This window comes from Chenopodium quinoa, unplaced genomic scaffold (genome assembly GCF_001683475.1).
Source record: "Chenopodium quinoa cultivar QQ74 unplaced genomic scaffold, ASM168347v1, whole genome shotgun sequence".
Taxonomy (NCBI): domain Eukaryota; kingdom Viridiplantae; phylum Streptophyta; class Magnoliopsida; order Caryophyllales; family Amaranthaceae; genus Chenopodium; species Chenopodium quinoa.
In genome coordinates, this window is record NW_018744616.1 from 197,311 (window position 1) to 210,811 (window position 13,501).

Below are 13,501 nucleotides of genomic sequence, written 5' to 3' on the forward strand. Positions count from 1 at the left end.
TGTAAATGGTTCGCTTGTCCCCGAACGTGGGTGATGAGTGACATTTATGTCACTCTTAGTGATAGTGTTTAGGTTCTTTTTCGTGTTTATTTATCTTTTTTTCCCTTTTATTCTCTTGTTTTCTTTTAAATAAAGTTTCTAGTTTATTTCTTAGTTTTAGTATGTGTTAGTTTAATTTATTTATTTAATTGGTTTCTAGTTTATTTTCGTATTTTATTTGCTTTGGATTTATTTTATTTCGTTCTTTTCCTTGTCACTTTCATAGTTTTATTTAGTTTGTGGTTTATTTCTTATTTTATTTTACATTATTTGCTTGTATAGTTTTTGTTTAATTTTTATTAGTTTAGTTTTATTTCACTTATTTTCTATTTATTTTATTTATTTTCATTTTACTTATTTTATTTTATGTCCCAATCCTCTCCTCGGTTTTCTTTGTGTGTGTAAGATTGCTTTGGATTGAGGTTCGAGTTTCAAGTTTTTCAATTTCGAGGTCCAAGCTGAATTCCCAAGCCATATTCTTCCACCTAGCTGCTGCCCTTTATCCTACACCGCTCTCTCTCCCTCTCTAATCTTTCTTAACCTCAACCACACCGAAGAAAACCAAACTTCCCACTCCCTCACGCAATTGCAGAAGCCCATGCTACCACACCATCTACCCAAAACACCACTCACCTCCAATACACCAAGCAACCAGACCCCCACATCTCACAACCACAGCTCATCCTTCACTCACACATCAACCAACACATGTAACCACCTGTTCATGCAAGGATCCGACAACTCGATTCCAAGATCCAAAGCTCGAGTATGCAACCCGTTAAGCTCCTATCGGCCAGACGAGAACCTACACAAAGAAAAGAGATTAGCTAACCCCGCGGTGGATCCGGGGATAACCACTCCGATGACAAAGTCAGAAAGTGTTTGAAGAATATAAGAAGAAGAGAGAGAGCATAGAGAGAGTAATAAATGCTACCTTAACTATGACCTAAAACCTGATTATTTATAGCTTGATTAAGTGACAGGTGTCTGCATGGCATGCAAACAACTTGCGCTAGGTGTCAAGTTGCTGACGACACGTGTCGGTCGCTGACAAGCCGATATGTCTTCCTTTTGTGTAAATGCCGATATGTTTGAAAGTTGCTAAGAACCCGAACCCGCTTAAGATACCGTCCTTTCTTACATTATCGGCCCTTATTCAGTATCTCCCCATACAACTAGCCCCTCAAGTGAAGACGTTAGATTGAAGATCAACGTTCTCACTTTACTAGAAGGCGATGTGAAACTGTATATTTGTTTCTTGCACTCTGTCGAGCATTTTTCTTTTGTGATCTACTTTAATATTTAGGATGACTTCAGGCATATGTTGTTAAGTATTGAAGCTTTAAATTGGTGGTATGTATGGTCAAAAACTCCGTTTTTTCCCTCGGCGACCTTGTTTGCCGTTTGCAGACAAGGTCTACTGTATAAATATTAATTATGGGGGACGAAAAAACTCCGTTTCCCCCCTTGTGACCTTGTTTGCCGTTTGCAGACAAGGTATACTGAATTAAAATTAATAATGGGGGACGAAAAAACTCCGTTTTCCCCCAGTGACCTTGTTTGCCGTTTGCAGACAAGGTCTACTGAATAAAAATTAATTATGGGGGACGAAAAAACTCCGTTTTCCCCCAGTGACCTTGTTTGTCGTTTGCAGACAAGGTCTACTAGATAAAAATTATCTATGGGGGACGAAAAAACTCCGTTTTCGTCCCAGTGACCTTGTTTGCCATTTGCAGACAAGGTCTACTGAATAAAAGTTAATAACGAGGGACAAAAAAACTCTGTTTCCCCCCCACCCCAGTGTCCTTGTTTGCTGTTTGCAGACAAGGTCTACTGAATAAAAATTAATTATGGGGGACGAAAAAACTCCGTTTTCCCCCCAGTGACCTTATTTGCCGTTTGTAGACAAGGTCTACTGTATAAAAATAAATTATGGGGGACGAAAAAACTCAGTTCCCCCCAGTGACCTTGTTTGCCGTTTTCAGACAAGGTCTACTGAATTTAAATTAATTATGGGGGACGAAAAAACTTCGTTTCCCCCAGTGACCTTGTTTGCCGTTCGCAGACAAGGTCTACTGTAAAAAAATTAATTACGGGGGACAAAAAAAACTCCATTTTTCCCTAGTGATCTTGTTTGCCATTTGCAGACACGGTCTACTGAATAAAAAATAATAATGGGGGACAAAAAAACTCCATTTTTCCCCAGTGACCTTGTTTGGTGTTTACAGACAAGGTCTACTAAATAAAAATTAATTATGAGGGAAGAAAAATTCCGTTTCCCCCCAGTGACCTTGTTTGCCGTTTGCAGACAAGGTCTACTGAATTAAAATTAATTACGGGGGACGAAAAATTTTGTTTTCCCCCCTAGTGACCTTGTTTGCTGTTTGCAGACAAGGTCTACTGTATAAAAATTAATTATGGGGGACGAAAAAAACTCCGTTCCCCCCCCCCAAGAGACCTTGTTTGGCGTTTGTATACAAGGTCTACTAAATAAAAGTTAATTATGGGGGACAAAAAAACTCCGTTTCCCCCAGTGACCTTGTTTGTCGTTTGCAGACAAGGTTTACTGAATTAAAATTAATTATGGGGGACGAAAAAAAAACTCTGTTTCCCCCCCCCCCTAGTGACCTTGTTTGCCGTTTGCAGACAAGGTCTTTGATTGCTTAATTGGGAAGCCAAACGTTTGTATAGTGACCGCTGAAATTTTTGAGCGCGAAAATTACACAGCTGCATGACACGCGTCGCCAATCCGACGAATAATTTTTCAAATTTCAAAGTCGCCCCAGCTGTTGGATTTCTAGCAGCGTGTCACATCAAACGTCACCTTTTTAACTTCCTTTTTTATTTCAATTTTCATTTTCCTTCATTATTCTCGCAAAAAATCAAGTTCTTGAGCGATTTTTCTGGGAGAGATTTGTAACCTCTGCGCAGCCATCATAACTTCTGGGAGCAATTGGTTTTCTTCGCGTCGTCGCTGCAGTCGAGTAGTTTAAGGTATTTTAAAGATTTCAATTTCAATTTGCATGTTTTGGAATATATTCGCTCTCTTTTTTTTAGTCTTTTAGTTGGTGTTTTAGATGTCCGGTAGTAGTATTGAGGAAGAACAACCTACCCTTAGCACTGTTAGGCGATGTCTTATTCAACAGTCTTTGGGAAAAGATCTCGGCCACAATTAAGGGGGTACCTCATCTCTGTCTGATAACATTAACGACCCTTTTCAGCCGTTATCTTAGAAAGAACAAAAAGAGGCATTTTACCACCACAAAATATTAGCAGATTGTGAAAGGGAACGACGCCCCACTAACCCCAATATTCCTTAGGACGTTGAGATTCTTGACGTTGAACCAGTTAGCGTCCGATACCAATTGTGAAGTTTTGCCGACAAACCTGATATTGACCAATACGGTACCAACGTTGAAAATATTCATATTAAGACTTAGACCATGCCAAGGGTAAAATAGACTAGTTATCAGCCTCAAGTTGCAGACGATATGGCCGAGCCTAGTGTTAGGGCCGAACTGAGATTTAGAGTTAAGCCAAGTAAGAGGCTTGGGCAGGCACAGGTGATAAGTTCCTCCAGTTCTGAATTTGAGAGAGGTTCAAAATCTCCAGTTCATGATCCGACCGTTAGATATGTACTAAATGATGAAGCCGAAACTGGGGAAGAAGTAAATTAGGGTGAAGATTTCGAAAGCCCTGAGAGGGCCGAAATGATTGATCTCATGGCCCAGGTTACCCATGAGGAAAGTTTAGATGAAGAGTATAAATCTGAGACCGATGAAGCTAATTATCAGCAACCTCTTATTTTTCCGTCTAACAGCAAAGTTGCTGAAGCTACCATTAGTGATAGTTGGCTGCAATTAGCTTAGGAGAAGGAATATTGCCGAAAAGCAAAAAGATTCTATTGTTTTCAAAATGGGTACGAACTCAAACTCCCGCCGCCATCCGCAACTGTTCTTGATTGCCCTGACGGCCATGTGGCCAATTATGCGAAGCACCTTGAATTCGGCCTCCGCTTCCCTCTGCATCCTTTTATTGCAAAAATTCTTAGGGCTTGGAATGTGTGCTTGGTGCAGGTTACTCCTCCTACAATTTGCCCTGTTGTCGCGCTCGTTTGGGTTTTGTTATTTAAGAACTTTTCGCTAACCCTGAACCTATTCAGGAGGATTATAGCCTAGAAACGTGATGGAAAATCAGAGGGCCGGTTGTCGTTATATACGGCCTCTCATAAGTTTACCGTAAATCCAAAGTTGTCAAGTTGCAAAGGCTGGCAAGACAAATTCTTTTTTATGAGCGTTCTAAATGAATTTCCCATTTGGAGGACATTCTTTCGGCCTCATCCTCGTTTCGGTCATATCGCTAAAAGGGACCGTGGCCCTCAAGAAAAAAGAGCTTTTGATTACTTTGATGCCGTTAGGGTGAATGTTGGCGGTGGAAAAACCCAAGTTGTTCCCAAAGTGTGGCTGCCAAATGTTAAATATATTCTGGGCAACGCACCGCTATCTTATGTCGGTCTATGCTAGACTAACCCTTATGGTACTTGCCCTGCATATTATTATTATCACTATACATTATTATTACTTATTTGTACTTTATTACATTTGCTGTTTTCTAGTGATAATTGCCTAATGAGTTGCTATCCGTATGCTTATCGACCTCTAATTCTTGCCTTCTTGTTGTTGTTTTTTTTAAAAATAATTGTTTTAACACCTTTTGGTGTTCATAGGTTCGAAGAATTTAGACAAGAAGGCCCTCGGGTTATCAACTGACGACAAAAGGGTGATTTCTCGTTGCCCTCTATCTCCTAGACCGGCTTTGGACACTCTTGTGTCTTTCTGTTCACGCGCCCCTACCCGGAATCCTAAAAGAAGAGCCAAAGAGATGGCCGACGAGAACACTAGGAGAAACCAGCGCCTAACTTCACTCAGAAACAGACGTGATGGCAGTGCTGCAGCCGTTTCAACAAGGAAAAAGGATGAGCAGGCCTCCAAGCGTTCTAGGGCCGATACTCAAGAAAAGCATCCCCCTTCACCTCGTAAGAGTTCTAATCCTGAAAGGTGGTCAACTCGGATGTGCCGACAACCAACATTAATGCGAGTGAGATGATGGTTGAAGATCTTACACTCTCTCCTCGTCCTGCTTAAGTACTAGTTTCGGCCTCTATCGAGCCTCCACAAGTCGGACCTTTTGGCTATAACGTGAGCACTCCCGGTATCACCTATCGCAGCAATCAATGGATCGAATGGCTTGAGGGCAAGATTCCGGACGAGGTTTTAAGGAGGGTTAAAGCTCCGGAGGGTCGTTCCCCTGATCGATGGCAACCCGAAATGGACGTATTCCAAAATGAGTCTATATTTGCTGGTGATCCTCTCCGAGGCGGAAACCTGGGATATCAGATTCTCCAAAATGTAGCCACCCCACTTGACAGGCCATCATGCCTTATCGGTCCTGTCGCTGCTCAGCATATGCATGACTTGATGAAGGTGCACATTTGGGTATTGTTTATCTATTCTACTTTACCAGCTTGTGTGTACGTTTTCTACCTTTTTAAGTTTATATTAACTTCAAAATAGTTTTTTTTGAATAGGCCGTTGCTTCTGGGACAGAGTTGGTTTAAATGTACAGGTTTTATCAGGAGCAGCATTACCAAAGCATATCCAACCAACAATCTTTGGAGACGACCCTTAAGAATGCCGAGAAGGCCCTTGACCACATTAAGCTGATTAAAGCCGAAGATGATGCTGAGCTGAAACCTTTACGCGAGAAGGTTGGCACCGTAAAGAGTCTCGAAGAAGATATAAAGAACCTGAAATCTCAGCTTGAGGAGAAGAGTGCCGCCGCCAACCAGCTTTCTGCCGTGCAAAATGATCTTTCTAACACCAGGGCAACCATCAGCGACTTGGAAACTAAGATAAAAAAATGGAAGCCGACAAGTCTGGGGTACGTTAGAGAGCCGTAGGCCGTTATGTGACGTCGACGGAATTCTGCACCAGGCTCCATGATCGTTTTGATGGCGGATGGACCGCTGCTTAGAGATGTGTCGCACATGCTATCAGCCTCAAGAAGGATGATTGGGCCAATATTTAGAAGGCGTTTGAGAACGATGCTCATAAAATACCTTATGGATTTGAACATCAAAAGTTCTTAGATGAGGAAATTTTAAATCTCACCCCTTCTGCTGATGTTGGCCTTTCTAACCCCAGCGTCTTGGACTCTCCTCAACCTGAGAACAAACAGGCTTGAAGGGGCGGGCAGTCATCATCGGTGTCATCTTGTGGCTCTTGTGTAATAGGGCCTTATCTACTTTAATCTGCATTTTTATCTTCGTGCTTTTGACAATGTTGTACTATCGGCATATACCCTTTTGTGGTGGTTCCTGTCGATTGTCACTTTCTTCACTTTTTTTTTAACTTTGCTTTGCTAAAACACTTTTTATTCTTCTGCAATATTTAATGTTTATATAACTCCAGTATACTTATGCTATATTTACGCGATTTAAACTGATGTTATGATTGCATCTATTCCAACTTTATCTGACTCATATGCACGTTTTACTGCTTTGCTAAAACATTTAACGATTCAGTAATAATTTTCCTTTTTAATTATTTGCAAACCCAAATGTTGTAGTTAAAAAATCACGATTTTTGCTTATAGATGATAGGTTGCAATTCTTAGGGTACAACCCCTTCTTCCCCCCACTTAGTACAAGCATCTTATCTGCTAGATGCATGTACTTGAGGCTTACTCTAGGCTTTTAGTTGTTGTTTCGACGTAATTCACTGGTCACTTGCGGAACTATTTTTATAGCTAGACAAGTACCCTTATCAGCGATCACTATCATGGCTGTGCCTCATATCGGCACATACCATACAGTGATTCAACCGAGATTACATGTCGAACTAGCAACCTCGCGACTTAACGAATATAACTGATCAGGTTGCAAGCGCGTTAATTTCACGGAAGCAGTTTTTATCTATCCTTCCACTTAATGGTGGTCTGTTAAGTGGAGGATGCCTTATATTTGCACACGTATTATAAGATGCCAAGCGATGTATTTACTTTTATTCATAGCCGATATTACATACAAGTCTTCTCATTAATACTTGTTTTTATGAGATGACATATTACTTATCCTAAACAAAGTATTTTTTAAGAACTGATGTATTCCAGACGTTCTTTAATGTTTTTCCTTCTGGTGTTTCTAGATAATACGACCCTTGCATTACCATGTCTCTTATTCGGTATGGCCCTTCCCAGTTAGCTGTTAACTTTCCGTCTTCATTCCCCTTTCCTATTGCCGTTGTTCTTTGCAACACTAAATCTCCGATAGCCAATGGTCGATGATTGACTCTTTTGTTGTAGGATCTTGACATTCTTTCCTTGTAGGCATCCGATTTAACTGCCGCCTTTTCTCTTAATTCTGGCAAAAAATCTAATTGTTGTCTTAACAATAAATCATTCTGTTCAGTATTGCTGTATTCTGAATGTCGGCAAACCAACTTTTTCCGGTATTACAGCTTCTATCTCGAAAACCAGGTTAAAAGGAGATTCTCTTGTTGCTTCTCTACTTGTTGTTCAGTTTGCCCATAAAATTTCAGGGATTAAGTCTGCCCACAACCCATTTGCATCTTCCATTTTCTTCTTAATAGCCGTTATGATTTTCTTATTTGCTGCATCTGCTTGGACGTTTGATTGGGGATGGCATACTTCTGTATATGTAAATTTGACTTTGTACATTGCCAACAGACCCTTTACTGGCTTGCAGTCAAACTGCGATCCATGATTAAAGACCACTGCCATTGGAAGGCCAAATATAGTAAAAATATTCTTCCAGATAAACTTTTTCACTTCTACAACCGATATTTTTGATACCGGCTCCGCTTCAATCCATTTGGTGAAGTAATCAATACCGACTAGTAAGAATGTTCTCCCTCCTGTTGTCGACGGAAAAGGACCAACTATGTCCATTCCCCATTGTGCAAACGGAACTGGATTCAGTATCGGCATCAGGTCATTCGGCAGCCAGTTTAAAGTGGGCACAAACTTTTGACATTTCTCACATTTTCTTACATAACGAGAAGCATCTTCTTTCATTGTCGGCCAGTAGTACCCTCTTCTCATTGCTTCCCTTGAAAGAGCTCGTGCACCCAAATGATTTCCACAAGTCCCCTCATGTATTTCCTCGATAAGTATTGCAGATTCATTGGCTGTTATGCATCTCTGAAGTGGTAATGAAAATCCTCTCTTATACAACTCCCCTTGATATATAATGAACTAGACGCTATCCTTCTTTAACTTCCGGGATTCCCCTTTGTCTACTGGTAAAGCTCCTGTCAGAAGATATGCCAGGATTTTGTCATACCATTGACCTCCTGCTTCAACACAGAGAACCTGTTCCGCCGATTCATCTATACTCCTTTGCCTTAGAACTTCCACCATGACGGTTCTTTCCATGTCATTAAAGCTTAAGCTAGCTAACCTAGCCAAAGCATTAGCCTATGAATTTTATGCCCTTGGTACTAATTAAACTTCAAAATGCTGCAACTAGGCCATTAATTCATTTATTTTTCCAGATATTTTATCATCGCTGTTTCTCGTACTTTATACTTCCCACTGAACTGACTGGATACCAGCTGTGAATCAGTTTTAAGAATCAATCGTTTCGCGTCTGCCGCTATTGATAGCTGAATACCTGCTATCGCCGCTTTATACTCGGCCTCGTTATTGGTCGCCTTGAACTTAAACGTCAGAGCATAATCAAAAGTTTCTCCGTCCGGAGCTGTTATCACAATTCCTGCTCCAGACCATGTCGAGGTTGCCGACCCATCCACAGATACCTGCCATGTCCCCAACTCTTCTTCCTCATCATTGTAGGAAGTTTCTACAATGAAATCTGACAAGGCCTGCGTTAATTGATACTTTAGGTTTATAATGCAGCTCATATTCCGATAACTCCATAGCCCCTTTCAGCAGTCTTCCTGATGTATCCATCTTTTGCAATGATTTTTCAAGAGGATGGTTCGTTAGGATCTCTATCGGATGAGCATTAAAATAGGGCCGCAGCTTTCTTGCGGTAATGACCACAGCAAGTGCCATTTTTTCTATTACGGGGTATCATCGCTCAGCGGCATTCAAGACATGGCTGAAAAAATATATCGACATTTGTTGCTTTACCCTTTCAACTAGCAAAGCTGTGGCAATAGTCTTTGGAGATGCCGATATATATAACTATAAATGTTCCCCAAGCCACTGTTGTGAAAGATCTTAAATGATTTCGTAGAACTTCCAATGCATCAGCTTGATCTTTTCCCCACTCAAATGTTTTGTTCTGCCGTAAAACCACAAAAAATGGGAGTGCTTTATCCACAGATTTGCTAATAAAGCGCGCCAATCCTTCCATTCTGCCTGTCAGCTCTGTATATCTCGGATTGTTTTGGGTTGTTTCATCTTTAGGATGGCGTTTACCTTGTTTGAATTCGCATCAATGCCCCGTTCACTTACCATAAACCCCAAGAACTTTCCAGGTAGAGCCCCAAACACACATTTTAGTTGAGCTTCATTTGATACTGCCGCAAAGTAGAAAAGGTTTCCTTCAAATCAGCTATGTGGTCCTTTTTCACCTTACTCTTCACTATCGTATCATCCACATATACCTCCACATTGTGCCATTTCTACTTTTCAAAGATTTTATCAACTAACTTTTGGTATGTTGCTCCAGTATTTTTTAACCCAAACGACATTTCCTTGTAACAATATACCCCGTCGTTTGTGATAAACGCCGTTTTAGGCCTGTCTGATTCGTGAAGGCTTACTTGATGATATCATGAGAATGCATCCAGAAATCTTGGCATCTCATGGCCAGAGGTTGAATCCAACAATCTGTCTATCCGAGGCAACGGATATCAGTCTTTTGGGCAAGCTTTATTCAAGTCTGTAAAATCCACTCACATCCACCATTTTCCAGTCGGTTTTCTCGCCATTACTACGTTTGCCAACCACTTTGGGTAAGTACATGGTTCTATGAATCCTGCCGTTAAGAGCTTATTGACTTCTACTTGTATTGCCTCTATTTTTTCTGTCGAGAAGTTACTCTTCTTTTGCCTTATCGGCCTAAACTTCTGATCCACATTAAGGTTGTGCTCCATTACTTCAGGGTGTATTCCAGACATCTCATTTGCCGAAAACGCGAACACATCTGCATTTTCTCTCAGCAGGCTAATGAGATGACATCTCATTGCGACATCCATATCGGCCCCAACCTTCACTTTCCGACTTGGATTCCCTGGTTGGAGTTTAATCTGCACTGTCTCTCCTCCTAGTGACGGCCTCGGCGCAGTTTCCGGCCTTGCATCAAAATTCTCCATGGACATGTCTCGCACCGTTGGTTCTCTTTCCCTCTTTGGATTATTTGCTATCGACCCATTTGCACCGGATTTTTAGAGCCGTGACATAGCATGATTTCGCCATCACTTGTCCACCGTGCACTTTTTCCACATTTCTCAAATTTGACACATAGGCAATGGTTAGGTGGTTAGTTGATACCACTGCCTGTATGTTATGAATTATCGGTCTTCCAATAATCCCATTGTACACCGATGGCACGTCTACTACCAGAAATTCAGCCATTGCATCCCTTATCGTTATTCCATCTCCGAACCTAACAGGGAGAACTATACTTCCCTCTGGTCTCACTGTTGAACCGTTAAACACAATTACAGGGTAAGATACCAGCGTTAGGTATTGTCTTCCTATCATCAGTTCATTAAATGCCTACATAAACAAGACATTGGCTGAGCTTCCCCTATCCACCAAGACTCTTTTTACATCTGCCCCATTAGTTTTAGCTTTTAGTACCAGGGGGTCATCATGTGGGAAAACTATTCCCCTTGCATATTCCTTTGTAAACACTACATCCGGTATCTAAGATGGCCGGGGGAGATCATTACCATTTAAGGCGTTAACGATGTGTCGATTCTCTAATAGGTGTTTCCGTGCCCCACTTATCATACCTCCGTGAATCGGCCCACCAGTTATCACGTCAACTCTTTTTCCAACATACAGGGGTGGTTTCCCACTATCCCCCTGCCGACTTACTTGCCCTTGCCTCTCTGGCCTACCTTCTATTTGCCAACGCTCCGGCTGCCGATACGGTGGTGGCTGATTTCCCCTCGCATGCAACCGATACTAAGCCAAATGACCCCTTCTTATCAGTTTTTCAATATTATCTTTTAACTGTGTATAGTCTTCAGTATAATGTCCCACATCTCGGTGAAACATACAATATTTTTTTCGCATCCCTTCCTTTTTCCTTCATCGGTATGGACCTTACCCATTCTTCTCGGTTCTGGTTCACAGAATATATTGCAGCCCTTGGTGCATTAAGCGGTATGTACGAACTGTACCGCACTGGTGCTTTGGTGCTTCTGACCTCTTGCCGACTTCCTCCCCTTACTGAGGCCGGATTCCTCAGCCTTCCTCCTCCTGATGATCCTCCATCCAATATAGGATGAATTCTATCGGCTGAGCCAACTCGGCTGCTTGTTTTCATCAGTTCTTCACTCTTTATATAATCATGAGCTTTGTTAAAAGCTGCTGCCAATGTCGGCTGATTCTTCCTGGTTAAGTACCTCTTAAACTCTGAGTCGTTAAGGCCATTCATCAACGCCATAACCGCTATCTCTTGCTGTAACTTCGGGATATTGGCCTCATTATTAAATCTCCAAATGTATTCCCTTAGAGACTCATCTGCCTTTTGCCCAACCGCCATCAACTCTCCCAAAGTTCTTTGCCGCACACTGTTGCTAATATATTTCCCTACAAATATCTCAGCCAACTTTTGAAAGCTATCAATTGTTCCATTCCCGAGGTTGTTGAACCAATTCGCCGCAGCCCCGTTCAACGTGGTCGGAAACACTTTACACCACACAGCATCCGAGTTGGTGTACAGGATCATATGTCCCTCATAAAGTTTTATACCTACTTGGATATCCTCTTCCATCGTACCGACATGTCGGCATTTTAATTTTCTCCATTGGCTGATCCAGGATGCTTTGTGCAAACGATGGCGCCCTCAACTTGACTACTGTTCGCACCACACCCTGTTGATGAGTCCTTGTACTTACGGTAGGACCTGAGGATTGAACCTCTTATTCCCAGCGAATCGATTTCGATCTTACCGGCGATCTTTTATGCCGACGCCTCTGTGAACTTTCGGCTTGATTAAACTGATTGCCATGATTTGCAATCGGCACCCCTCCTCCATCTTGGGTTTCCCCTACTTCCTTCCTTTTCTTGCTTATGGCGCTCATTACCCTTGCCGCCGTTTCCAGATCCTATGTTGTAAACTCAACCATGGGGTCTGGCTCCATCCCAACTTGCCTTTCCGGGGTTATCGGTATAAGAAACCGATTACCCTCTAAAGTATGGGTTTCATCTTCAATCTCAATTTCTGGATCTGGCACCCCAGTCCCCACTATGACCTTCTGGTTAACAACCTTACTAGCTATCAGTGTGCTCTGATTTTCAGGCATTGTTTTTCCTTTTTTTTTTTTTGGAAAGTGAGGTTCTTAGGCGATAGAAGCAATTACTTAGCTTCCCCTCCTTCTAGCGCCAATTAATCCTACAAGGATCTGACAACCCATTTCCAAGATCCAAAGCTCGAGTATGCAACCCGTTAAGCTCCTATCGTCCAGACGCGAACCTACACAAAGAATAGAGATTACCTAACCCCGAGGTGGATCTGGGGATAACCACTCCGATGACAAAGTCAGAAAGTGTTTGAAGAAGATAAGAAGAAGAGAGGGAGAATAGAGAGAGTAATAAATGCTACCTTAATTATGAGGTAAAACCTGATTATTTATAGCTTGATTAAGTGACAGGTGGCTGCATGGCATGCAAACAACTTGTGCCAGGTGTCAAGTTGTTGACGACACGTGTCGGTTGTTGACAAGACGATATGTTTGCCTTTTGTGTAAATGTCGATATGTCTAAAAGTTGCTGAGAACCCGAACCTGCTTAAGATACCGTCCTTCCTTACATTATCGGCCCTTATTAGTATCTCCTTCTACACCACCTTTGCGCATCAATTCAGCCATTCAAACCGAGCACAACCGCAACACCTTGCAGGCACTCCCTCACCAAACTCCCCTGCTATCACTTCAGCCACACCAACAACAGCTCTAACCTGCCACACCTCACCAAAACATGACTCAGCTCCCACCACCATTGCAGCCACCACAGTTCGAACCGTCTCCAGGCATAAGTAGCGCAAACCCAAATCAACCCCATCTCTTCTCTCGTTTCCCCTAAATTACAGCAGCAACTTCCAACCATTGCAACGATCACCAGCAGCAGCAATTGCGCCACATCAAACCACCAATTTGCATAAGCAACGACCATAATCACAACAAATTACAAATTTATCAGGTTCGGGCAAGCCATTGAAGAGTTTGGTCGAAGTGTG